The sequence below is a fragment of the Nycticebus coucang genome, chromosome 2 (genome assembly GCF_027406575.1).
Source record: "Nycticebus coucang isolate mNycCou1 chromosome 2, mNycCou1.pri, whole genome shotgun sequence".
In the NCBI taxonomy this organism is placed as follows: domain Eukaryota; kingdom Metazoa; phylum Chordata; class Mammalia; order Primates; family Lorisidae; genus Nycticebus; species Nycticebus coucang.
Window position 1 is genome coordinate 142,365,948 of NC_069781.1, and position 27,674 is coordinate 142,393,621.

Consider the following 27,674-nt stretch of genomic DNA (forward strand, 5'->3'; position numbering starts at 1 on the left):
TTGCCTCAGCCTCCCAAGTAGCTGGGACTACAGGCGCCCGCCACAATGCCTGGCTACTTTTTTGTTGCAGTTGTCATTGTTGTTTTAGCTGGCCAGGGCTGGGTTCCAGCCTACCAGCCCCAGTGTATGTGGCCTACCCTCTAAGCTATGGGTGCTGCCTCACCCACGGATTCTTTAGGAGTATGTTTTTAGTTTTCAAGTGTTTGGAAATTTTCCTGTTAATCTGTTACTAATTTCTGGTTTGATTCCATAGTGATCACATACTCTGTAGGAATTTAATTCTTTTAAATTTGTTCATGTTTGATTTATGGCCCAGGATATGGTCTGTCTTGGCAAATGTTCCATGGGCGCTTGAAAAGAATGTGTTATCTTCTGTTGGTAGATAGAGTGGATTTTGTTGTCAGTGTTGTAGAATTGTAGAGTCTGCTTATTTTGTGTCTAGTTTTCTGTTCTTTGGATAGATTATTAATTGACATCTTAAAAAAATAGATTCTGATCCAAGACAAGGGTTGTGTGTTTGGCCAGAAGGGAAGTGGTGCATACAGATGCTGGCACAAGCCCTTGCTGTCTTCGTGGTGGTGAAGAGGACATGGGGACTGTACTGGGCACTGTGGCCTGGCCTTGCTCCTGTAGTGCCCCATTGCATTAGAGCTTAGCCACTGACAAGCCACTCACACTGTCCCAGACCACTGTTTATCTGTCTTTCCAAGCCCAAGACTCCAATTTATCTGTGGCAGAACCTGTCTAGTTTCAATAGCCACAGAATTTCGAAATCCTTGTGGTACAGTGTAGGCAGAGTTTAAAGGTGCATGCCTAGTGCAATGCTGAAGTCATATCATTCTGCACCCCAGTTGCCTCTTCTATTCAAGGAAGGAGAGGGACCAACTTACTCTTCAGCTTACTTTCAGCTTTTTTTTTTGAGACAGAGTCTCACTATGTCGCCCTCGGTAGTGGTGGCATCAGAGCTCACAGCAACCTCAAATTCATGGGCTTTAGACGTTCTCTTGCCTCAGCCTCCCAAATAGCTGGGACTACAGGCGCCTGCCATAACACCTGGCTATTTTTTTGTTGCAGTTGTAATTGTTGATTTTAGGAGGCCCTGGGCTGGGTTTGAACCCACCAGCCTCCTTGTGTGTGTGTGTGTGTGTGTATGGCCGGTGCCCTAACCACTGAGTTATGGGTGCTGCCTCAGCTTTTTTTTTAATTTTCCAATATCTTATCAGGCAGTTTTTCGGACAAAAAAGCTGAAAGAATTATACAGCCATCAGCCATATACCCACCACATACATTTCATAATTTTTTTCTTCTTCTTCACATGTAGGAAATTTGTTTGTAGGGAGGCCACAGGTTTTGGGCCCCTCAATCACAATGACTCCAGATTCCTATTGGGTGTGTCATAAACTCCTTTCAGCTTTAAAATATTTATTCAGTGAGTGACAGATCTCACTTACTATTGCACAAGGTTCACAAATTGATTTGTCACCATAGTTTTCCCTATCATAATTATATACCTGTTGTGAAAGAACGTGCAGAAATCCTGCATTTATATGGAAAGAGAGGATTTTAAAAAATGTTGATTTCCTCACTGATTGTCAGACATTGCTCGACTTTAGAGTGAAGATTCACAAGACTCGCACCTTGTCCTTCTGGACAAGTTTGGTTCACTTGGTACTTTGCTTCTCCTGTGCTAGGAGGACAGTGACGCACTGTGTTCTGTGCTATGATTTGACACCACATGCGTCCTCTTGATATAGGACAAGTGGCGTCCCAGCCAGCTTGGTGGAGCTGGTGGGGATGGGGGGTGGTGCGCTGGCTGCCTCCGCCTTGGTGATGGTGCACTGGCAGCTAGCAGAGGGACCAGTGAACTGGAGGGTAGGCAGGGGCGTTGGCAGGAGGCTCCGGTAGCTGTAGGAGCGAGACAACTGATGGGGAGACACCAGCGCCTTAGGTTTCCCTCCCCTTGTCCTTACGGCTGAACAAGGAACCCCCCATTTTCTAGGCCTGGGAATGAAAGGGACTGTAGCCATTCAGACATGACCCGGACACATCCCAGACATGTTCCAAACACGCTGTCCCAGACACGCTAAATGCAACTACAGAGGGTCCTGGATACATCGCAGAGGGTCCCAAACACGCTAAATGTAACTACAGAGGGTCCTAGATATGTCCCAGAGGGTCCCAGACACGCTAAATGTAACTATAGAGGTTCCTGGATATGTTACAGAGGGCCCCAGACACGCTAAATGTAACTACAAAGAGTCCCAGATACGTCCCAGAGGGTCCCAGACAAGCTAAATGTAACTACTGAGCCTCTCTGAATGTAACTACAGAGGGCCCATGCGACTATATACACCCCTAGACAAAGAGCCCAGGGAGCGAGAAAGCGCTTTTCTCTCCAGCTTGGGTTTTCTCTCCCTACTGGGAGCTTTGGTGTTTGTGTATTCTTTTCTGTAAATAAACCCTGTCTTACCACTGATCTGTGGTCCCTGGATTTATTCTTCAAATCACCAAGACCAAGAACCTACTGAAGATGAAATTCCGGTATTACTCTGAGGCTGAAATTGGATGGGGGAGAAAGTGGGTGAGCTCAGCTTCCAGCACCTATCCCTCCAATTCTGTAGCAAGATCCTCCACCGAGGCAACGCTTAGAGGGCTCACCGTGAGCCTACTAAAAGGCAGGCCTGTCGCCCACCACGCACAGCACTGGTCTTGGAAGGGACACACTTAAGTTTCTGTCATGTGAAACAGGAAAGCAGAATTCACAGTTCTAAAGATTTTTTTCTCCAGGGTGTACATAAAAATTATGAGTTTCTAAAACGTAATAGTGTACATATACATTAACAACCAGTGTTTCTTTTAAAGGCACCCTGTCCTTTGGTGCTGATAAGTCTGAAGAACTCTGTGCATTTTTTTTTGAGACAGAGTCTCACTATGTCGCCCTTAGTGGAGTGCTGTGGTGTCACAACTCACAGCAACCTCCAACTCCTGGGCTTAAGCGATTCTCTTGCCTCAGCCTCCCAAGTAGCTTGGGACTACAGGCGCCCACCACAACACCTGGCTATTTGTTGTTGTTGTTGTAGTCTTGTCCTCATTATTTTTAGCTGGGCCAGGCTGGGTTCGAACCTGCCAGCCATGGTATATGTGGCCAGTACCCTACCCACTGAGCTACAGGTGCCGAGCCGAACTCCATACTTTTTTGAGTGAAAAGGTTTAAATATATATATATATATATATATAAAACCATAGAGTAGGATGCTTCTTTTTGGCTTCAAGAGTTTTAAGTTCTTCCTAGGACATTATCACAACCCTTAAAGGAGGAGAGGAGCCTGTTGAAAGTCCCAGTGATCACTGGGACTTGTCAAGATTTCTCTTCCTGTCTCATTTAAATGCTAAATAATGTCTTATCAGCAGAATGGAGCAACTTGCAGATGTTCGATCAGGGGATCAGGGAAGAGGGGAACTTCCCAAGAGAGTTCTTTTGATAAAAGGTAATGAATTAGACACTATTTTCTTTCATGGCTAAGAGGGCCCTGGCTTGAAGGAGAATTTTCTGTAAACATCTAAATTCCATTCCTTTTCTCGTGACTTTTTTCAGATCTAGCCTCTTTGGTTTGCTGTAACTGAGGTGTGTTCTGGGCTGCTGCATGATGGTTCGGTTTCCTGAACCTCCCTCCTCCCCCAGTCTGTCAGCTGTGGTGTGCTGAGCCTTCCTTCTGCACCAGCCTTGCCCTGGGCCCTTCTGCTGGTGAGGGAGAAGGGGTCTCCAAAGAGCACTTGGGAGCAGGTATGGGTGATATCAGTTTGGGCATAAATGAAGCCCTTGAAAATTCCACTGGGCTTCTGGATAAAAAGAGTTGGGTAAAGTCCAAGCCCCCTTAATGTGATTTAAGGAGGCAATCCGTTATCTGGCTTCTCCACTTTCATCTTCTGACTCTGGGAATTCTGTGCTGTCTACTTCTGAATACTGAATACCCTGTTTTCCTGTTACCCTTGATTGTGTGGCTGTTTTAGCCCTTCTCTCACTTCTGTGCTACGCTCACCCGCCCCTTTCTCCCACCTCTGTGCTATGCTCACTGGCACCTTTCTGCAAGTCTGGAGCCATCCTGGAGGAGAAGCCTCCGGTTTCCACCTGTCAGCCCTCACCTCTCCCCTGGGGTGGTTGATGTTCTTCGAGCATCAGCATTTTCATCTTTAAAACTGGGAAAAAAATAATTCTGAAGGACTGTCTTGAAGATGACATGAACATGGTGTGATCATAAAGAAGTTTCTGTAGCATTATTGTGTACTTTGCACAGTTTGCAGCTGAGAATTGGTCTTTTCTTTGTTTCTAGGGCACAGTTCCCAATTCCTAACCCAAGCATGTTGGCATCTCCAACAGCTGTAGTCCCACTGCAGCCCCGAGATCCAACATCAGGAAATAACTTGTCTCATCCTGGTTATTTTTAACAACAAATAGATGGAATTGAACAGACTCCTTTATGTGGTGTGGAAGTAACATATCTGCGTGGAATCCTCTCTTGAGTTTTCAAAGTACAGATGTTATTATTATGTTTAAAAAATACTGAGTACTCTCCCAGCTTTTGTGTCTCCTTAACTAATTTCTAAATTACAGATATATCTGTTTTAGTTCCACTCTTTAAATATTCATCATTTTAAGTAATGCTTCAGCTGTGTCCTTAACGGGTTCAGGGTTTTACAGGGTGTCATTTATCTTAGGAACAGATCCTGTCATGTGAGCTTGGGAAATGGTGGAGAAGGATAAACCTTTTAATAAGAAAATTGCGAAAAGGAAGGGGAATGGCCTGAAGTGAATTTCCCTCCCTTCAGGGTTTTCAGAAATTTGAACCGCTCTCCTCAAAATAGATTATGAGAGAACACAAATACCCTCCCTACTGTCTGAGCGTTCTAGGCCAACAGACCATGGTGGGAAAAATAAAAGGGTACGTATTGGCTTTTAAAGGCGAACGGCATCCGTGAAGACGTGGACAGTGCCTAGAAATGAGTGGTGTTTCATTGAATTCAGAGAAAACATCTGAATAATCTCCTGTCTGTGTCCATGGCCAGAGAGCTTCCTTGTCTTTCCTCTTCTGGTGTTTGCCTGAGTAAACTTGTTTTCTGAGCTTTTCTGAAATGCATTTTCCCAGTTTAATGAATGGTCCACCAAATGTGGATGGGAAGAGTGTCAGTGTGGGAGGAGGCTGCTGGCCTGGGTGAGGCGGGGCCGAGTGTTATTGCCACCACCTGTGGCAGAAGAGAGGGCTTCACCCCTCCTTAGCTGGGGGTGCCCACTGGGCTCAGAGCACTGGAGGGAGATGCCCCCTGGGGCTCCTTCTGTTCAGTCTCTCCAGGGAAGTGACGCAGGGATGCTGATGTGACTGGACAGATCCCCTCTGGGTGGTGGGAGAGGAAGGAGAAAGAGGAAATGGCTGTGACCTCCAGATAGGTCAGGAGTTAAGTTTGAGTTTAAAAGCAGTAACAAGTTGGCCTTGAAGTATGATTTTATCTATCTATCTTTGAGATGGAGTCTCACTCTGTCACTCTGGGTTGAGTGCTCTTGGGCTTGAGCAAATCCTCTTGCCTCAGCCTCCTACCATGCCTGGATAGTTTTTCTAGTTTTAGTGAAGACGGGCGTCTTGTTCTGGTTGGGGCTGGCCTTGAACTCCTGAGCTATAGAGTGCTAGGATTACTGGTGTGAGCTACTATTGGGCCCGACAGCAGTATGATTTGTATGCAGCTCCTGGGTATCTTTTAGTGAAAAAGTCTAAGCATTGTCCAGTTGCTGCAGGACTGTAGGATGAATGGGTAAGGGCTGCTAGGCACAGATGGTGTACCTCTGAGTGGACTGGGTGACAAAGAAAATACCCTCTTACCCCTGCCCCCTTTTCCTGAGCTGGTCCTGGTGTGAGTGGAGCAACCCTGGCCATCCCCTGCCATAATTTTTTGAGAGTTGACATAGGACTACTCTGTTTGAGATAATTTTCAAATGTGTGAAGGGCTGTACAAAGAATCATACTATGAACGTATGATGGTTAATAATGGACTACAACTGTCTCTTATCCTGATTATATTCATATTTTAAGAAAAACAGGAGACACAATTTTTAATCCAAAGGAATAGAGCACAAATGTTGAAGTATAGGTGTGTGTGTGTCCAAGGGAGAGGGAGTTGGAGGCAGACCCAGCAATGTTCCATCCCACACGCACCTCTGGCCTTCGGTCTGACAGCTCCCCGTGGGTCACCACCCTGTGACTTGCTCCACTCCCTGCAGGGCTGGTAACTATGTCTGTCTACTGCATGTGTCAATTTCAGCCTGGCTAGTCCTCACCTAAGCATCACAGTCTGCCACGCAGACAGGCAAGTTGTCATTTTCCAGCAATTACTGTACATCCAGAAAATAATTCAGATGTATTCACTCCACCCTCAGAACAGATGTGGGAGGAGAGGAAGCAGACATCCTTAATTGATGCGCTTGAAGTAAAAGCCATTACTGTAGAGTTAGTTAACTGATTCTCAGAGTTAATTCAAATGCATAAGGGGGGTGGAGAGTGCACTTTGTGCAGAAATTATACCTGTCATCTCTGTGAGAGACTGTTTAGGCATTGGAAGGCCGTTGGGTTAAGACCTCAGCTCAACTGATGTGGGTGGGTGACCTGCCATGCCTGTTCCCTGTGTCGGGCAGCAGTCTTTCATATGCACCCCTCAGCACTTGGGGTTCACCAGGACGCTCTTTCATCTAACAGAGTTCCTTGTAGGGAAAGGCTGTTGCAGAGCTTTAAAAATTTATGGGGGCAAGACATGATTGCAAGAGGGACTTTGCCTAACAATTGCAATCAGTGTAACCTGGCTTATTGTACCCTCAATGAATCCCCAACAATAAAAAAAAAAAAAATTGTGTTAAGATTTTCTTTTTTTTGTTTTTTGTAAATAGGGAATGTATAATGAGGTTTAGGCACATTAAGTATTTTATTTGTTCTTCTATGTGATATGTGATTATTCCTCAGGTGACATGTCCCGAGGTATAATCTAGTGAGTGGACTTGATTTGAATATTTAGCTCAGTTCATAGACTAACAAATGATGTGTTTCTTATGTTTATTCATGACTACTCCAGGAATTGTGCAAAATGGCTTCATGTGGAGAGGAGAGTGTTTGAGTGAGGAAAGATGTCGGCTCAAATAATGACTTCTTCCACCAGTTACCAGCGGATTTCACAGAGAGAAAGTGCTTCATTGGCTGATGGGTTTCTGTCTCTAAGTAGGGCAGTTAAATCTCGAGTCCAGCCATGCTGTGAGGATCACCAGTGGCAGTACCCGGCCCTGTCACCTGCCAGCATGAGCTGGCTGGAGGTGGCGGGTGTCTTCCTTCCCCTTTTCCCAGCCCCTTAACTGCTTGAGTTGGGCCTGTGAGTGCTGGGGTGGAGCGGCATCAGTGCTGTGTTTTAAGTTGGGATTTCTGTTCAGTTACTTCTGTTTCATTTGTCCGTAATTAACATCTTGATCCAAAGTATCTTACTGCTCCTTTTATGAAGTGTTGTTGCACCCCTACTGGTCAGGGTTGTCGTTTACTAATTCACACATAAAGGTCATAGTGCCTGGGATATCATGATGTGAAGGTTTCTACGCGAAATCTAGACCAACAGTTGAGATTCTGCATCAGAATCACCTGTGGTATTTTTAAAATACAGAAGCTGGGATGCAACCCCAAACCCACTGAATTGGAATATTGGTCATTTTTCTGTTTTCCAGTTTATTGATTTCACATTGATCTGTAATATTATCATTTTTCTGTGTATTTTGGGTTTAATTCACTCTTTTTCTAGTTTTGTAAGGTAGAAGCTTGAAGGCATGGATTTGAGATCTTTCCTAATTTTTGTGTTTAGTATTATTAATTTTTTCCCTAAGAATTACTTTATTGGCATCCCGCAGGTTTTAATGCTTTTATTTCGCATACATTCAGGAGAAAATACCTTCTACTTTTCTTTCTAATTTCTTTTTTAACTCATGAGGTATTTAGATGTGTGGTGTTCATTTTCCATATATTGGAGGTATTTCTAGATGTCATTGATTTCTAGTTTAATTACACTGTGGTCAAAGAACATACTTTGAAATATGTAAATCCTTTTAAATTTATTAAGACCTGTTTTGTGGCACAGAATAAGGTCTGTCTTGGTGTGCATTTGGGAAGAATATATTCAGCTGTTGCGAGATAGTTTCTCATAAATTAGACCAATTAGGTGAAGTTGGTTCATACTTTTGTTAAAGTCTACTTGAAGGATTTCTATTTCTGTCAGTTACTGAGAGTGAGGTGTTGAAATTTCTGGCAGTAACTGTGGCTCTGTACTTTAGTTCTATCAGAGTTTGAAGTATAAACTTTGAAGCCCTGTACCTGGGGTAAAAGCATTTAGGATTTTTATGTCCTCCTGAATGATTAGGGTTAGGTCTGATTATAAAATAAATTTGTTGCTGTTTTTTGCTGTGAAGTCTACTTTGTTATTAAAATAGCCACTTGAGCGTTCCTTTGACTAGTATTAGTAAGGTATAGATCTTCCCATCCTTTTGCTTTTAACGTGTTTAAATTGTGTTTTCTTATGGGCACCTTATAGATGGGTCTTGCTTTCCTTTTTTAATCCATCCTAACAACCTCTGTCTCTAACTAAACTGCAGGCTTTAGACCATTTATCTTTACTGTAACAATTGATATAGTTTAAGTTTATGATCTTTCTATTTATTTTTTGTGGTCTTGCTTCTTCATGTTCACTTGCCCTCTCTTTTTATGATTCTGGGTTTTCCTTTATTTTCTTATTAGCAATAACCCTTTACTTAGTCCAGTGATTGTATGAAAGATTTATAGCACTTTATGCATGAGTGTTTTCAGCCTTTTTTATCTCACAGCACACTTGAACCTAGCTGTGGCACACTTAAATTATGTTGATTTTAAAAAAGATTAGAAAAAGAATATACTTACTATGCTTTGCACTTCTTTTTGAAGATAATTAACGATCTTTAAAAACTTTCAAGGTACAACAAAGATCCTCTTCATGGCGCACTAGTTGATTGATCTGTTATCCATCTTTTGTAATCACTATTATCCATCCTTAAGTTGTCACAGTCTATTCAAATAATATTACACCGTTTCATACATAGTATAAAAACAGACCCTGTGCTGTGGTGGTCATTTGGGTCACTTAAACACGTGCTGTGAACCACACATTATGTTGTTATTTTTATTTAGCTGTTTACCTTTTAAGGAATTACATCCATACATACACATGGACATGTGTGTATATATACAGCAGCTATTTTACACATGTCGTTCCCATTGGTGGTACTTTTTTAGCATGGTATAGATCTGTATTTCCATTTGCCTAAAGTGATGGTTCTCAACCTTCCTAATGCCTCGATGTATTTTCATTGTTACAAAGGAGTCGCGACTCACCGGTGGAGAACCACTGGCCTAAAGGACTTCCTTTAACTTTTTAGTATGGGAATGTTGACAATGAAGTTTTTCAGCGTTTGTGTATCTGAAAATATTTTTGTCTTGCCATCTTTTTTAACATCTTTATTGAAACATACTCATACACCATACAAGTCATTCAATTAAACCATAGTAGTTTAAACAGTAGTTTTTACTATATTCACGTTGTATAAGTCATGATTTAATTCCAGGACATTTTTATCACGCCTCAAAATGAGAAAAGTGCTCATCAGTACTCCTTTCCCATTATGGTTTACCTTTCCTCTTTGAACCCCTGGTAACCAATAATTAATTTCTATATCTTTAGATTTGCCCATTCTGGACTCTGCATATGCACAGAATCATAGAATATGTGGACTTTTGTGATTGGTTTCTCTGTTTTCAAGCATGTATCAATACTTCATTTGTTTAATTCTTTTTATTGCCAAAGAATACCCCATCATATGGCCATGTTTTTTATCTCTTTATTAATAATAAAAATAATAAATAAATAAAAATTAATAATAAATTAACTAAGGCATTTTGATTGCTTGTTCTTTTGGATATTCTGAATATATGTGTATAAGTTTTGTGTGGGCATATCTTTTAATTTTTTTTAGATATGTACATAGGAGGGGAATTGCTGAGTGATTTATTTTTTGACCCATTGTTTATGTAGAAATGTGTTGTTTATTTTCCACACATTTGTTAATTTACCAAATTTCCTTCTGTCATTGATTTCTAATAGAATTCCACTGTGGTTGGACAACGTACTTGGTGTAGTTTGCGAAGGCTTGCTCTGTGTCTTGAACGTACTTGTCCTCTCCCGTGTTCAGTTTGCACTTGAAAAATGTTTGCTCTGCTCTAGGCTGGAGTGTTTTTTAGAAGTCTCTTACGTCTCATTGTTTTACAGTGTTGTTAAGACTTTATTTCTTTATCTTCTGCCTAAGTGTATTATTGAAAGTGGAGAATTGAAGTCGCCAAATATTACATATGGAATTATCTGGTTCTCCTTTCAAATATGTCAGTTTTTTCTTTATGTTATTTTGGGCTGAGTTGTTAGGTGCAAAAATGTTTATTTTTTAAAATATTTTCTAATACATGAATGCTTTATCATTATGAAATATTTGTCTCCAGTAGCTTCCATTATTTAAAATGTATTTTATCTAATTTTGCTATAGCTATTTCTTATGTTTGGTGTTTTTTTTCATCTTTTGGATTTCAGACTTTTTGCATCTTTGAATCTAGAATTTGTCTTCTGAGGACAACATGGTTTTAGATCTAGTTTTTATACCCCTTCCATAATCTGTGTCTTTTGTATTTATTATCAGTTTATCTTTAATATTATTATTAAAATGGTTAGGATTACATCTGATATTTTGCCTTTTATCCCTGCATGTCACAAGCCTTTTTTGTCCCTTTGTTTTTCTTTTACTACCTTCTTTTGTATAAAGTAGGTATTATCTAGTGTAACATTTTAGTTTAATGTTTTTGATTTTTTTTGTACTTGCAAGCCTATAATATAGATGTTATAAAAATCATCAATGCTCTTAACAGTATCTTAGATTATACTAACTTAATTCCAGTTACATGTAGAAATTAATTCTATACAGCTCTATTTTTCACTTGTTTTTCTGCTGTTATACATAGTATATCTATATGTTACAAAACTAAATATTTTATTAATTATGTGATATCCTTTTAAATTATGATTGTCATGGCATTCTTATTTACCATTTCTTAAAGGAATGTATGATAACAAAATCTTGTGCATTTTGTTGGTATTATTTATACCAGATTTACTGGTATTAGCTATACCAATAAAGAGAATTAGTTTCTTCCTGTGAATTAGTTCCTTGTTTCTTCCTATGAATTAGTATCTTGATGTCATGATCTACTCAAATACAGGTTTGCTCCGAACCACCTCCTTTGTGCTCTTGTTGTCAAATATATAATCGGTCTTTTTTGTTAACATTCAATATATTACTGTTATAGGCCTAAGAATATAATTATGTACACTTTTTTTTTTTTTTTGGAGACAGAGTCTCACCATGTTGCCTTCGGTAAAGTGCTGTGGTGTCACAGCTCACAGCAACCTCAAACTCTTGCCTGAAGAGATTCTTTTGCCTCAGCCTCCCAAGTAGTGGAGACTACAGGTGCCTGCCACAATGCCCGGCAATTTTTAGTTGCAGTTGTCATTGTTGTTTAGCAGGTCCAGCCTGGGCTCGAATCCACCAGCTTTGGTGTATGTGGCCGGCACCCTACTCCTGAGTTGCAGGATGCTGAGCCTGTACACATTTTTTTTTCTTTTTTTTTTTTGTAGAGACAGTCTCACTGTACCGCCCTCAGGTAGAGTGCCGTGGCATCACACGGCTCACAGCAACCTCTAACTCTTGGGCTTACACGATTCTCTTGCCTCAGCCTCCTGGGCAGCTGGGACTACAGGCGCCCGCCATAATGCCCGGCTATTTTTTTGTTGCAGTTTGGCCGGGGCTGGGTTTGAACCCGCCACACTCGGCATATGGGGCCGGCGCCCTACTCACTGAGCCACAGGCGCCGCCCCTGTACACATTTTTTTATGCAATTGCTTTTTAAATTAGTTAAGACAAAAGAAAGGCTGTATGCCATTATGTTGTCTGTAACAGTTACCTACATAATTACCTTTATTTGGGCTCTTTGTTTTTTTGTTACAACTTGACTCACTGTCTGGGATTATTTGCTTTCAGCCTGAAGAACTTCCTTAGTGTTTGTTATCCGGTAGGTCTATTAACAACAAATCTTTAAGTTTTTATTAATCTAGGAATCCTTGTTTTACTTTCATTTTTGGAAGAGTTTTTTTGTATTATCACTTTGAATATGCAGCCTCACTGTCTTCTGGCCTCTGTTGTTTTGATGGGAAGTCTGTCCAGTCTTTCTTTTGTGTGATTGGTTGTTTTTTTTCTTTCTCTCCCAAGATTCTCTTTATCTCTGAGTTCCCACATTTTCACTACCTTGTGTCTGAGTGTGAATTTCTTTGTGTTTATCTTACTCAAGTTGGTCAAGTTTCTTCCTGTGAAGATTAGTGTTTTTTACCCCATTTGGGAAGATTTTAAACTTTCTTTGTGTTTTGTATGTTTGTTTTTCATTTGCATTTATTTAAACACAAGTTCTCAAAACATTTAAGTGAAATTGGATTTCCTTTGGTAAGCAAAGGACCTGAAAATAATATTTAACAAATGAATAGACAACATCTTCAGTTCATCCATGACACAGCTATAGTGTTCCCTTCTCTTATCCCATACCTTGAAGCACCCAGTTTTTTCGCATGGTCTAAAGCTAGAAGAACAAGAGTACATTTGTGGTGGAATGTAAGAAAACTTTATTTCTTTGAATATATCCCCTTCCCCTTTCTTTAACTCTTCTCCTTCCAATATTCCCATATACGTATGTTGACATGTTTAGTGATGCCACACAGCTCTCTGAATCTCTTAATTGCTCTTTGTTGTTTTTTCTCTGCATTTCTCAGATCTCATTCTCTTTATTGAGTTTTCTTCAGATTTGATGATTCCTTCTCCTATGAGCTCAAACATTCTGTTGAATCAATCCTGTGAGTTTTTTGTTTTGGTTATTGCTCTTTTCCATTCTGGAATGTCTATCTAATTCTTATTATTTATGTCTCTTTACTGGTATTATCTACTTCACAAGATTTTGTTATTATACCTACCTGTATTTCTTTTTCTCCCCTTTAATTCTTTAGATATGGTTTCCTTGAGTTCTTTGAACCTATTTAATTTATAATGGCTCTTTTGAAGTTTTATTAAGACCAACATCTGGAGCCCTCAAGAATATTTTTATTGCTTGCTCCCCCCCATGTTGTATAAATTATACTTTCCTGTTTATTTGCATTTCTCATATTTTTCAAAAACTTGTCATTTTATGTAATACATTATAGCAATTCCAGATACTAATCTTTTTTTTTTAGAGACAGAGTCTCACTTTATGGCCCTCGGTAGAGTGCTGTGGCATCACACAGCTCACAGCAACCTCCAACTCCTGGGCTTAAGCGATTTTCTTGCCTCAGCCTCCTGAGTAGCTGGGACTACAGGCGCCCGCCACAACTCCCGGCTATTTTTTAGTTTCAGCCGGGGCTGGGTTTGAACCCGCCACCCTCGGTATGTGGGGCCCGTGCCTTACCGACTGAGCCACAGGCGCCGCCCCAGATACTAATCTTTTATTCTCTCAGCATTTTTGTTGTTTTTGTTAGCTTGTTCCTTTGTTTAGTGACTTACCTGTACTTACTCTACAAATTTTACTACCCTCAGAGTATGCAACTTTTGATATCTCTGCTCAAATATTTTCCCCCTTATTTGTATCTTTTAGCCTGGCTACCTGGTGGTTCCTCTTGCCTAGGTCAGTGTAATCTAGCTATTGGCCATTGGTTATCAATAAGTCCCCTTAGACCAGGGGTCCTCAAGCTTTTTAAACAGGGGGCCTGTTCATTGACCCTTAGACCATTGGAGGGCCAGAATATAAAAAAACAAAACAAAACTATGAACAAATTCCTGTGCACACTGCACATATCTTATTTTGAAGTAAAAACAAAACAAAACGGGAACAAAGAACAATCACACCGCCTCATGTGGCCCGTGGGCCGTAGTTTGAGGACCTCTGCCTTAGACAGTTGGAATTTGTCTTTATTATTGGATGTCTGTGTGTCTTGGTGTAGCGGGAAAACCGACGCAGACAGAAGACTCCAGGTACCAGTTGATAGAGGAAGCAGCAAGTTTATTCCTGCCGGGGGTCTTGGCAGACTGTGTCTCAAAAACTGAGCCCGCCGACTTGATCTCTTGCCTTTCTTTTATACATTTTTTAGGGCTATGGTGCATGTGAGAGTCATAAAAGATGTGAGGGATGTGACAAACGTGAAAGTCTCGGGACTCCAGGGAAAGTCGGCCTGCGCCCTTGAGCCCTTGACACCAGGCAGGCTACCTGTCTTCAGAGGCGAGGGAAGGTTAAGGAAGTTACAAGGTTACTATCTAGGCCCAGCACATACCAAGGGAAACATATACAGATAACAGACACAGCTGCTACAGTAAGAGCATTACAGACAGGCTAATGCTTATACAGAGTGGCCAGGACAGATGTTTAGCTCTGCTTTTTTACTCTCTTGCCTCATTGGGAGGTTGTTATCACAGTTTAGGGATTTTGTGTTTTGCCCCATGCCCTGCTAGGCACCTGTAGCTTGGCTATTCCCTCCAGAGATGTGGCAGCTTTAGTTATGTGTAGTCACCCAGACTGCCTGAGATGCAAGTGAATTTATTTAAAGCCTAGTTTCTTTCCGAATCGCCTCTGGGTTAGAGTAATCTATTGTTCAGCCAGTGTTCAGTCAGCAGTTGTGTTTGAGCCTTTGTGCTAGTGAGGTTTTCAGTCTTCACTGCTGTTTGTGTTTGTAGCGTGGGGAATGTTTTCAGTCTACCTCATGTTTTCTCTGATTGCTCCTGAGTGTAGCTCAGCGGATGTGCACAGAATTTCTGATCCCCAAAGTTGACTGTGATTCTTGGAGAGCTCTTTGTGGTTGTGTCTTTTCTGGGTCTCTCTGTTAAACTTACGGTTTCTCTGCTGTTTTACTTGTTTGCTTTTTGTTGCTTGTTCTAAAGCGAAGGGAAACTTGTCAGTTATTTTCCAGAATTCTCCGCACTTTGTTCCAAATTGTGCTGCCCTCCTTACACAGAGCTGCAGAGCACAAGCCTTTGGCCAGACACAATTTTTTGTGACGCTGCATTGTGCTAGGGTCCTCCCAGAGTGACGACTCTGCTGTACAAGGGACTGGGGAATGGTGGTGGCTTTTGGTCTTGGCTTGTCCTTTCTAGTGAATCTCCACCCTTCAAGTGATAAAGCACCTGTAATAAACATCCCCCTGTGAGTAGGGCCTTGGTGGAGAATGGGAGACTCAGTCTCGTAGACTATGCCTGACTGGAATAGATGTCTGAAAAATGGGTCTGGGGGCCTGGGAACACTAATAATCTGCCCCTCCCAGGTTGAAATTGGTACTCTAGACTCAGAGCCTAGAGGAGTGGGATTGTCTGCTGTCTTGAGCAAACCCAGTCAGCATAAAACGCCAGAGTGGAGTTGGGAATGGGGAAGACGGAGGAGCATCTAGTGGTTCAAATGCTGCAAACTCCAATTGTTCTCATGGTAGTTTAGCAGAATTTCTTGAATGAATGTTTCCTCATTTGCTGTATGCCCTTAGGAAAATTTCTGGGGACTTTCAGTGCTTTTTAAAAAAGTGTTTTTCTTTAGTTAAATGACTTTTATTTAGGAGAAAGTCTGCTGAGCCCCTCGTTCTGGAAGTTCTGCCTCTTTCCTTTATTTCTGATAAAGGATTCTAGATTAGCAGCCTTTTCTTTTTCAGTACAGTTGACCCTTCATAACTAGGAGTTTGTACCTGTGGATTTAACAGACTGCAGAATAAAAATAGTTGGAAAAAAACAATAAAAGGTAACAATACAACAATAAAAAATAATACAAATGGGGAAAGCAATAGACTAAAACTATTTACATAGCATTTACATTGTATTAGGTATTATGAGTAAACTGATGAGACTTTTTTTTTTTTTTTGAGACAGAGTCTCACTTTGTTGTCCTTGATAGAGTGCTGTGGAGTCCCAGCTCACAGCAACCTCAGACTCCTCCACTCAAGTGATTCTCTTGTCTCAGCCTCCCAAGTAGCTGGAACTACAGGCGCCTGCTGCAATGCCTGGCTGTTTTTAGAGATGAGATGTCACTGTGGCTCAGGCTGGTCTTAAACTTGTGAGCTCAGGCAATCCACCTACCTCGACCTCTCAAGTGCTGGGTTGCAGGTCTGAGCCACCACGCCCTGCTAATCTAGAGATGATTTGAAGTATACAGGAGGATGTGCGCAGGTTACATACAAATGCCATGTCATTTTATATCAGAGAATCAAGCGTCTGTGGATTGTGGTTTGTGCAGGGGTCCCTTGCGATGTCAAGGGTCAGTTGCACTTTAAAGGCATGCTCACTGTCTTTCCACCCGCACTGTTTCTGATGGGGGGGTCTGCTGTGACACTTAGTTTCTGTGGATTCTGTTAAGTTTTTCTCTTTATTACTGGACTTGAGTAATTTGATTATGATGTACTACCGTGGGGTAGTATTTTTAGTATTCCTTAATTTGGGTTTGCTTTAATTGCCTAGATTTGTGGGTTTATACTTTTCTAGAAATTTTGAAAATTTTAGCCATCATTTCTTCAAGTATATATTTTTCTGGTTCCCCCATCTCTCTCGTCTTTGAAGATTCTAATTACACATATTTGTGTGTAATTGTGTACTACAGCTTCTCAGTGTGCTTTCTATTAAGATTTTTTTCTTAAGTTTCATTTTTTTAACATGTGGAATACAGTTGCTATCTTTATATGTATCCTGGCTTTTGTTCTAATATTTGTAAAACCACTGTTTTGGTTATTTAATTCTAAGTAGTCTGGGTCAGTTTTGAGTAATTAATTTTTTTCTTCCTTATAGATTGTGTTTTTATAGCTATTTTGCATGCCTGCTAATCTTTGCTTAGTTGATTGACTGCCTGTTATTTTTATATTCTGATACACATTTTTGAGCATCATTCTGAGGTACAATTATGTTACTTGGCAGCAATTTGATCCTTTGAATCTTGTCTTTAATATTTGTTAGGCATTTTTGGAGAAGTGCTCTGGAAGATTCTAGGGCTAATTTTTCCCCACTACTAAGTCTAGATTTTCCTGTATACTCTACACAAAACTCTATGAATTGTTTCTATTTTTATCCTGGCTTTGGGAAGCTGTGCCTGTTCCAAGTCATATGGAAACACTGGGAAACATTCTGTAATCCTTGATGATTCTTTCCCTGGTCTTAGGTAGTCTCACACCACACTTGATTAGAAAGTGGGGACCTCTTCAGGTTTCCATGGTTCTCTCTGTTCAGCTATTCCTCCTTCTGACTTTATGAACTCTTTTTGCCTTGGCCTACTTAGACCTTCAACTCCATCCTTTCAACTCAGAGAATCAGTGGAGCTTGTCTGCTTGCCAGAGATCATAGGCTATAAACTATTTCAAAACACAGTATATTGAGGGTGATCATAGGGCTGTTTCTACTCTCAGTGACCCCTGTCTTTCATTGCCTGATATCCAGTGTCTTGAAAACCATTGGTTCCTTTTTTTACCATTTACAGTAAGAAAGTAAATCCAGTTCCTGTTACTTCCTATTGGGTGGGAGAAGCAGCATTCATCCTCCTGCCGGGTTTGGTGTTGCAAACCGATTACTTCTATGCCGGCTATCGTTTGTGGACCTTGAATTTCTTTTAGATGTTCAGTTTGGCTTTATTGCTTATACTGATAGTGGTAGGAGGCCTTGTGTGCTTTCTTAAAGCTACAGTTTTATTGGGATTTTCCTTATCAAGTCATGTTTGTTACAAGATAGGGGTTTGAAGTTGTTAGGGGTATAGTTATATGTGTACTAGTTTTATATTCATCATTTGGTATTTCCAAGCTAGCTCTTACTAGGTTGCGGAAAGAGTGGGAAAGGTGAGGTGATATGACCATTCCCCAGTGGTTTGTTTTCTCCAAGGCAGTCTTGAATCTGGATGAGTCAGCTGACCACTGGCGCCCTTAGAAACAGATGGAAGAAGGGGATTTCTAGAGAAGAGAGATGCCCATACTCACTCAGTGTAACTGTTTAAGGGCTGTTTGGATGTTTTTACCTAGTGACAGATACTGTGGGTAACTATTATATGTGGAGGGTTGTATAAGTTTACAGCAATTGCATAGGAAACCATTTTAACCTAAGTAAACCACAAAAAAGCTTCGATGTTTAAAATAGTCTCACCAGGCTGGGTGTTGTGGCTACGCCTATAATTCTAGCACTTGGGAGGCCAAGGCAGGTAGATTGCCTGAGCTCACAGGTTCGAGAACAGCCTAAGCCAGAGCGAGACCCTGTTTCTAAAAATAGCCGGGCATTGTGGCGGGCACCTGTAGTCCCAGCTACTCAGGAGGCTGAGATAAAAGAATCACTTGAGTCCAAGAGTTTGAGGTTACTGTGAGCTGTGATGCCACAGCACTCTACCCAGGGCAATAGTGAGACTCTGTCTTAAAAAACAAAACAGTACTCTCACCAGTAAACTCAACCTTCAATCAACAATAAACATGTTATAAAAATGCAGTTGATGACTGAAGAGCATAGGTTTGACTGCACAGGTCTGTGTACGTGTGGAGTTCTTTTCAGCTGAAGGAGATTGCAAATATAGTATCTGTGAGATGTGAAACCATGAACTTTCATATACTTGGGTTCTGCAGTGCTGCTTTCAGGATTTGAGTATGTATAGATTTTGTTGTGCTTGTGGGTTCTGGAACCAATCCATGCGTATAAAAAGGGACAAGTCCAATCAGTATTTTATCCAAATAGTTAAGGCATTCCAGTATTATGTCACTTTAACTCTGATACAATTTGTTTAAGGCTGCTGCCTGAATTCACACCACTGTGTTTTGTTGGGATTCATTGGCCCCCGGGGGTGTTTTCAGATGTTGTCCCCGGGCAGCATCACTTCTGCACCTGAGCCCATCCATACTTACCTGGCTTCAGGCCAGTCTTCGGTGGCAGCTTCCTCTGTGTAAGCGTGCCATGATTTCAAAACATTCTCTTAAGTCTTAGTATTAGGATCATGGCTGTATTTTTAAAAGTATTTTATTAAATAAATAATAAAAGTATTTTTAAACAATAAATTCATCAAGTACATTAATGAAGTAATTTGCTTTGAGTGCAACATTTCATGTTTTCCCTTAGTATGTTATTTTTAGTTTCAAATTAAAAAGATATATACTGTAAAAAATGTGGCCTGCATGGAATAGTGCAAAAAAATTGGAACTAAAGACAGTACTTTTTCCTACCCAGAAGCTATCACGTGTGAATATTTTAACACATTTCCTTCAGGCTTCTATTAAATTTTTAAATATAATGAAATTAAAGGATTAAGTATTGTACTTTTTTCCACATTATTATTCTATCCTTGGTATTCAAATGTCATGAAATACTTTTAAAACTGTAATTTGATCGTTTTATGTTTCCCTGTTGTTGGACATTTATTTAGATTTAAAATGTTCATTAGGATTGATGAAATCAGTACATCCATTTTTTATCCACATTTGACATTTGTTACCTATTGCTGCAATATAAGCCACCTCAGGATTGAGTGGCCCACAGCTGGTGGTTATGTGGGTTGGCATTATGGGCAGGAAGTAGTTGGGTGGGCTCAGTTGATGTGTTGTGGTGAGTTGGAGGGTCAGCTGTGGACTGCAGGGCATTATGGGCAGGAAGTAGTTGGGTGGGCTCAGTTGATGTGTTGTGGTGAGTTGGAGGGTCACCTGTGGACAGCAGGGCATTATGGGCAGGAAGTAGTTGTGTGGGCTCAGTTGATGTGTTGCAGTGAGTTGGAGGGTCAACTGTGGACTGCAGGGCATTATGGGCAGGAAGTAGTTGGGTGGGCTCAGTTGATGTGTTGTGGTGAGTTGGAGGGTCACCTGTGGACAGCAGGGCATTATGGGCAGGAAGTAGTTGTGTGGGCTCAGTTGATGTGTTACAGTGAGTTGGAGGGTCAGCTGTGGACTGCAGGGCATTATGGGCAGGAAGTAGTTATGTGGGCTCAGTTGATATGTTGCGGTGAGTTGGAGGGTCAGCTGTGGACTGGAGGGCATTACGGGCAGGAGGCATTTGGCATGGGTATACCTGGTGGGTTGCAGTGAGTTGGAGGGTCAGCTGTGGACTGGAGGGCACTTAGTGGTCACGCTGATCCCTCTTGACCTCAGATGAGTGGGGCAGTTGGAATGGCCAGAATCACTGGGCCTCTCCTTCCCTGTGACAGGTCTCTCTGCATGTCTGTCTTCCTCAGGTTGACCAGTCTGGGCCTGTTCACAGAGTAGCAGTTGGAGTTTGGATGAGACCAGAAAGTCTTGTTCAGAAGTCAGACAGTATCACTTTCATGATACTCTGTTAGCAGAGCTAACCTAGATCTGGTAGACTGTACCCTTGCGGGTAGAGTTGGTGGCCAGTTTCAATCTACCATAGTATTGCTTCTCTGATTTGGATTTGTAGAAGTGGAAGTACTTGGCCAAAGAGTGTACACTTTCCATGAAAGTTGACTTGATATGTGCCTCTGCCAGTGGGGAATGACAGTGACCATCTCAAAAACTTACCAGCATTTTTCCAGTTCTAAACCAAAGCCTTGAGCATAATGAACAAGAGAAAGTATGAATGAGGATGACATTATCTGACATCCTAAGCAGTTATTGATGCTTATGTGGGCCACTGTTTGTGGCCTTTATCTGGATATATATGTTCCGAAAACAATATCTTGGAAAAAGTTTGTTCAATAAACATTATCCACTGCCCACCTTCTCATTCTAGAGAGTGATACAAACTGTTAGTAAGCATATCACAGCTACAATTACATCTGACACTAGTAGTAAATTGAAATTAACTTCTAGTATTCCCAGTACATGGGTCGTTTAAAATTAGCTAAATAATTATATTTTAAGTACATTAAAATAACAACAGAAAAATTTAAATAAAGAGTAAATAAGTGTGTATCAACATACTTAAATACATCAGAATATAATCACTAAATATTTAGCATTAGTGTACAGTGTTATTCTGGAAGGTTGTAAATGAATCAAATGGCAAATACTGTGACTAACTTTTTTTTTGAGAGAGAGTCTCACTATGTCACCCTCGGTAGAGTGCCATGGAGTCACAGCTCATAGCAACCTCCAACTCCTGGGCTTAGGCAATTCTCTTGCCTCAGCCTCCCAAGCAGCTGGGACAACAGGCGCCTGCCACAATGTCCGGCTATTTTTTGTTGTAGTTGTCATTGTTGTTTAGCAGGCCTGGGCCGGATTGGAACCTGCTAGCAACGGTGTATGTAGCTGGCTCCATAACCACTGTACGACGGGCCTGAGTATTTGGATTGCACATTTAGACGGCCTGTTTCTTATTACTTGAAGATTGTGTACATGCTTTCAATTTTCATCCCAGAAATATGAAGAACAGTTCTTTTCCTAAATATATATGAGACAGTAATCTTTTAGCTGATAATTATTCAGAGATTCAGTCAAGATGGAATGTGGAGTACTCTGCTATGCAGGAAGTTGGCAGGACTGTGTGGCCTTTGTAAATAAAACTAATTAATCTGGCTTGTTTTTCTTAAAATCTCATACTGCTTGCCTAAACATTGGGTGCTAGCAGTATAAAAATTATTTTAAAAAATTGAGATTAACATAAGTGTACACAGGTTACGTTATTTGTGTTTGTTAGGAAAAGTTACAGTTGTATTTGAGTCCTTCACCAAGGAGGTGTTCCATATACCCCTATGTTGTACCCATTAGGTGGGAGCTTACTGAGCCCCTTCCACCTCTTCTCGATTTTAATTGTGTTTTTCTCTTACGTGGGCCTGTAGTTGTTCATCTATTGCTTTCAAATTAGTATTGAGCACGTGGGATGCTTGTTTTTCCATTCTTCAAATGTTTTACTAAGGAGAGTGTTCTTCAACTCCTTCTAGGTAAATCCAAAAGATGTAAAGTCTCCATCTTTTTATGGCTGAATAGCATATACTACGGTTTATAAATACGTTTCATGGGTTGATGGGCACGTGGATTGTTTCTGTGTCTTGGCAGTTGTGAATTGAGCTGCTGTATACATTCAAGTGCAGATGTCCTTATGGTAAAATGATTTTTCTTCTGAGTGGCAACCTAATAATAAGATTACAGGATCAAGTGGAAGGTCTGCTTTTAGTTCTTTGAGGATTCTCCAAACTAATACAGTTTGCCATCCCACCAACTGTGTATAAGTGTTCACTTCTCTCCACACCCTGCCAATATTTGTAGATTTGGAACTTAGTGATGTGGGCTATTCTCACTGGGAGTAGGTGATATCTTAAGGTGATTTTGATTTGCATTTCTCTGATGCTTTGGGACAATGAACATTTTTTCATATGTTTGTTGGCCATTCTTCTGTCTTCTTGGGAGAAGGTTCTGTTCATGTGTCTTGCCCAGGGATTAATTGGGTTGTTTGCTCTTTTCTTGTTGATTTGCTTGAGTTCTCTGTAGATTCTGGTTATTAGCCCATTCTCAGATTTGTAACATGTGAATATCTTCTCCCATTCTGAAGGTTGTCTGTTTACTTTGTTTATTGTGTTCTTAATTGTACAGAATCATTTAAGCTTGATCAGGGCCTATTTATTTATTTTTGTTTTTGCTGTAATTGCCAGTGGGGCCATCTTCATAAAATCTTTCTCCAGGTCTGTATCGTTAAGAGGTTTTCCCATGCTTTCTTCCTAGAGTTTTTATAGTTTCATGTCTTTGATTTACATCTTTTATCCAGCATGAGTCAATTTTTGTAAGCAGTGAGGCATATAGGTCCAGTTTCAGTCTTTTACGTGTGGCTAACCAGTTCTCCCAGCACCATTTATTAAATATGGATTCTTTTTCCCAGTGTGGCATTTGTTTAGTTTATCATAGATCAGATGGTGATAGGATGGTTTCATCTGTTGGCTCTCTCTTGTGTTCCACAGATCTATGTCTCAGGTGTTATGCAATACCGTGCTATTTTGATCACTGTAGACTTATAGTACAACCTGACATCTGGCAATGTAATGCCTCTAGATTTATTTTTAGTTCTTATAATTGCATTGGCTATTCAGAATTTCTTCTAGTTCTATATGAAACAAAGAACTGTTTTTTCAACTTCTTCAAAGTATGACATTGGTGTTTTAATGGGGATTGCATTAAATATGTAGATCACTTTGGCTAGGAAGGACATTTTTTTTTTTTATTGTTGGGGATTCATTGAGGGTACAATAAGCCAGGTTACACTGATTGCAATTGTTAGGTAAAGTCCCTCTTGCAATCATGTCTTGCCCCCATAAACTGTGACACACACTAAGGCCCCACCCTCCTCCCTCCATCCCTCTTTCTGCTTCCCCCCCCATAACCTTAATTGTCATTAATTGTCCTCATATCAAAATTGAGTACATAGGATTTATGCTTCTCCATTCTTGTGATGCTTTACTAAGAATAACGTCTTCCACTTCCATCCAGGTTAATACGAAGGATGTAAAGTCTCCATCTAGTAAGGACATTTTAAACATTTTGATTTTTCCCAGCCATGAGCATGGTATGTTCTTCCATTTGTTAATGTCTTCTGCTATTCCTTTTCTCAGGGTTTCATACTTCTCTCTGTAGAGGTTCTTCACACACTTTGTTAGGCATATTCCAAGGTTATTTCATTTTCTTTGAAGCTACTGTGAAGGGAATTATGTGTTTGATTTGGTTCTAAGCTTGACTGTTGTTGGTGTATATGAAGGCTACTGATCTGTGGCCATTGATTTTATATCTGGAGACATTATGGTATTTCCTGATCACTTCCAGGAGTCTCAGGGTTGAGTCCCTGGAGTTTTCTAAGTGTAAGATCATATCATCAGCAAGAAGCAGAAGTTTGATCTTCTCTGTCCTCAATTGGATACCTTCTCTTGCTTGATTGCATTGGCTAGGACTTCCAGCACTATGTTGAATAGCACTGGTGACAGTGGGCATCCTTGTCTGGTTCCAGTTCTAAGTAGAAATTCTTTTAGATTTATTCCATTCAGTATGATATTGGCTGTGGGTTTGTCTTGAAAGGCTTTTTATCAGTTTAAGAAATGTCCCATCTCTGCCTGTTTTTTAAAGTGTTTTTATTATAAAAGGATCCTGAGTTTTATCGAATGCTTTTTCTGCATCTATTGAGAGGATCATATGGTATTTGTTTCTACTTCTATTTGTGTGGTGAATTACATTTGTGGATTTGCGTATGTTGAGTCACGCTTGCAGCTCTGGGATAAAGCACACCTAATTGTGATGTATAATGTTTTTAGTGTGCAGAGCTGTATTCTATTTGATAGGATTTTATTGAGTAAAATTTTGGGGTTGATATTCATTAATGATATTGGTATGTACTTTTCTTTTCTTTTTTTTTTTTTGGTCCTTTTCTGGGTTTGGTATTAGGATGATACTTGCTTTGTAGAGGGAGCTGGGGATGATTCTGCAGGATAAGGTATAAGCTGTTCTCTAAAGATTTGGTACAAACTGGTCCAGGACTTTATTTTGTTGGAATCCTTTTTTTTTTTTTTTCTGAGACAGAGTCTCACTCAGTTGCACTTGGTAGAGTGCTGTGGCATTACAGCTCACAGCAACCTTAAACTTGGGCTCAAGCAGTTCTCCCGCCTCAGCCTCCCAAATAGCTGTGACTGTAGGTGCCTGATACAATACTTGAGTATGTTTTTATAGAGAGGGTCTTGCTCTTGTTCAGGCTGGTCTCGAACGCGGAAGCTCAGGCAATCCACCCGCCTCAATCTCCCGAGTAGCTGTGACTACAGGTGCCCAATACAATACTCGACTATGTTTTTTAGAGACAGGGTCTTGCTCTTGCTCAGGCTGATCTTGAACTCAGGAGCTCGGGCAATCCACCCACCTCGGCCTCCCAGAGTGTTAGGATTATAAGCATGAGCCATCCCGCTCAGCTGGAAGCCTTTTTATTGTTGTTCCAATTTTGGTGCTTGATGGTGGTCTGTTCAAGATTCTAATTCTTTCTGGTTAAGTCTAGGGAGGTGATGTGATTCTAGGTATTGTTTCATTTCCCACACATTTTTCAAATTTCTGGGCATAGAGTTTTTTTTGTTTTTTTTTTTTTTTTGTAGAGACAGAGTCTCACTGGCATAGAGTTTTTTATTCTAATCAGTCACGGTCTTTTATATCTCTGTTATATCTGTTATTTCCCCTTTTTTGTTTCTGATTGAGATGCTTAGAGATCGTACTTGTTTCTAGTTTGGCCAAAAGTTTATTTATTTTATTTATCTTTTCAAAGAACCAATTTTTTGTTTCATTTATCTTCCCAGTAGTTCTTTTGTTCTCAATTTCATTTCATTCTGATCTAATTTTGGTTATTTCTTTTCTTCTGCTAGGTTCTGGATTAGATTGCTCTTTGTTCTCTGGTTCTTTGAGATGATTCATTAGGTTGTTTGTACTCTTTCTGGTTTTGTATGTGGCCATTTAATATGATAAATTTCCCCCTTACGACTGATTTTGCAGTATTCCACAGATTGTGATAGCTTGTGGCTTCATTGTCATTTTGTTTGAGGAATCTAGTGATTCCTTTATCTCTTCCTTGACCCAGCTGTCATTCAAAATAATGTTGTTCAGTTTCCAAGACTTTGTGTGAGGATGAAGGTTTTTGTTGGAGTTGAGGTATGCTTTTGTTTCATTGTGGCCCCAAAAGATACCAAGTATATTTTCTATTTTTTTAAATTTATCGAGATTTGATTTGTATCCTAATTTTGGAGGATGATCCGTGAGCTGACGAGAATGTATATTAAGTATTATTGAGGTGGGATGTTCTGTATATGCCTATTAAACCCATTGTTCTAGAGTTGTGTTTAAGTCCATCTTTTCTTTTTTACTTTCTGGTTGGAGGATCTGTCCAGTTCTGTCAGTGGGATGTTAAAGTCTGGCTATTAAGGTGTTGCAGGGTATCATGTTGTTCAGGGTTCATTATATATATCTGAGAGCATTTAGTTAGATGTATTTCCTGGAGACAGCATATACTTGGCATGTGCCTTTTTGTCCAGTGAGCCACCTTATGCCTGTTCAATGGGGAATTCAGACCATTCACATTTATTGAGAGGATTGATAGTATGGTGGAGTTATGTTTATCTTGTTTTTTTTTTTTGAGGTCTTGTTTTACCATTGAGTCACGGAGGAAGCTCAGCATTGTCCTTTAGTTTCCAGGCGTCTTTACTTTGCTGGTGGTTGATTGTGATGGTCTGTGTATAAGTATGCTTGTGAATACTTCCTGCAGAGCTCGTCTTACAGTAGCAGATTTCCTCAATGATTGCTTGTCAGTAACAGATTTGATTTCTTAATTGAGTATGAAAGTAAGTTTAGCAGAATATGGAATCCTAGGCTGAAAGTAGCTTTGTTTAAGTAAATTAAAGACAGGTCACTACTCTCTTCTTGCTTGTAAAGTTTCTGGTGAACAGTACATTGTCACATTAATGTTTTTGCCCTTGTAGGTAAGATGTTGCTTATACCTGGCTGCTTGCAGGATTTTCTTTTTCATTTTGACTTTGGCCAAGTTAATCACAATGTACCAGGAGATACTTTGTTTGAATTGATTTGTCCAGGAGTTCTGTACTATCTAGTATGTGTATTTCTCAGTAATGCTTGGGAATTCTCCACAATCATGTCTTCAAGTAGAGCCTCCATGCTTTTAGGGCTCTCTTTTTCTCCATCAGGGATATCAGTGATGTGTATGTTTGTGCACTCTGTATAGTTCCATATCTCTTTAAGAGATTGTTCTGCTTTTGTTCTCATTTTTTCTGATTCTGTTGGGTTAGTTCAAAAGTCTAGTCTTCAAGTTCTGAGATTCTTTCTTCTCTAGTTCTGCTCATTGCAGAGACTCTCTACTGTGTTTTGAAACTCCTTGAATACCTCTTTCAGTACCTTAAGATCCATTACATTCTTTCTAATTGTGCTGATATCCTAGGGGACTTTGTCTTTAATTTCATTGTTTTCTTGAGATGGTTTTTAGATTTCTTTTTCCACCTTCTCTTCAATTCCATTCATCTTATTTGCCATCAGTATTCTGAATTTTGTTTCTGTGATTTCAACAAATTCTTTATGGATGGAATTTTTAGTTGTGGCTCCTTTGTAATCCACTGGGGGAGTTGATCTGCTGTGAGTTTTTATGTAGCCTGGGTTCTTTTGCTGGTTCCTCCCTTTGTGTGTTTTCTTTTTCTTTTTCTTTTCTTTTTTTTGAGGCAGAGTCTCAAGATGTTACCCTGTGGCATCATAGCTCATAGCAACTTCCAACTCAGGCTCAAGAGCCTCAGTTTTTCTATTTTTGAGTAGAGACGGGATCTCACTTTTGCTCAGGCTGGTCTTGAACTCATGAGCTCAACAATCCACCTGCCTCAGCCTCCCAGTGTGCTAAGATTATAGGTATGAGCCACCGTGCCTGGCCCATTTGTTTGTTTTCTATTTATTGTTATTATTATCACTATTACTATTATTATTTCTAAGCTGAAAGGTTAGTGGTTCTTAACCTTCCTAATGCTGCTTCCCAAATTGTTGTTGAGAGATGTTAGGTATTTTGATTGAGCTTGATTAGGTAGCTCAGAACA

At 40.3% G+C, this 27,674-nt stretch overlaps 1 protein-coding gene and 1 pseudogene across 1 annotated transcript in view; one reads left to right on the top strand and one right to left on the bottom strand.

The window, feature by feature from the left end:
• Positions 1–27,674, top strand: part of GABRG3 (gamma-aminobutyric acid type A receptor subunit gamma3) — a 774,385-nt gene that overhangs the window by 14,269 nt on the left and 732,442 nt on the right. The gene's annotated exons all lie outside the window — the stretch shown is intronic.
• On the bottom strand, positions 1,314–1,405 carry LOC128580339 (uncharacterized; annotated as a pseudogene).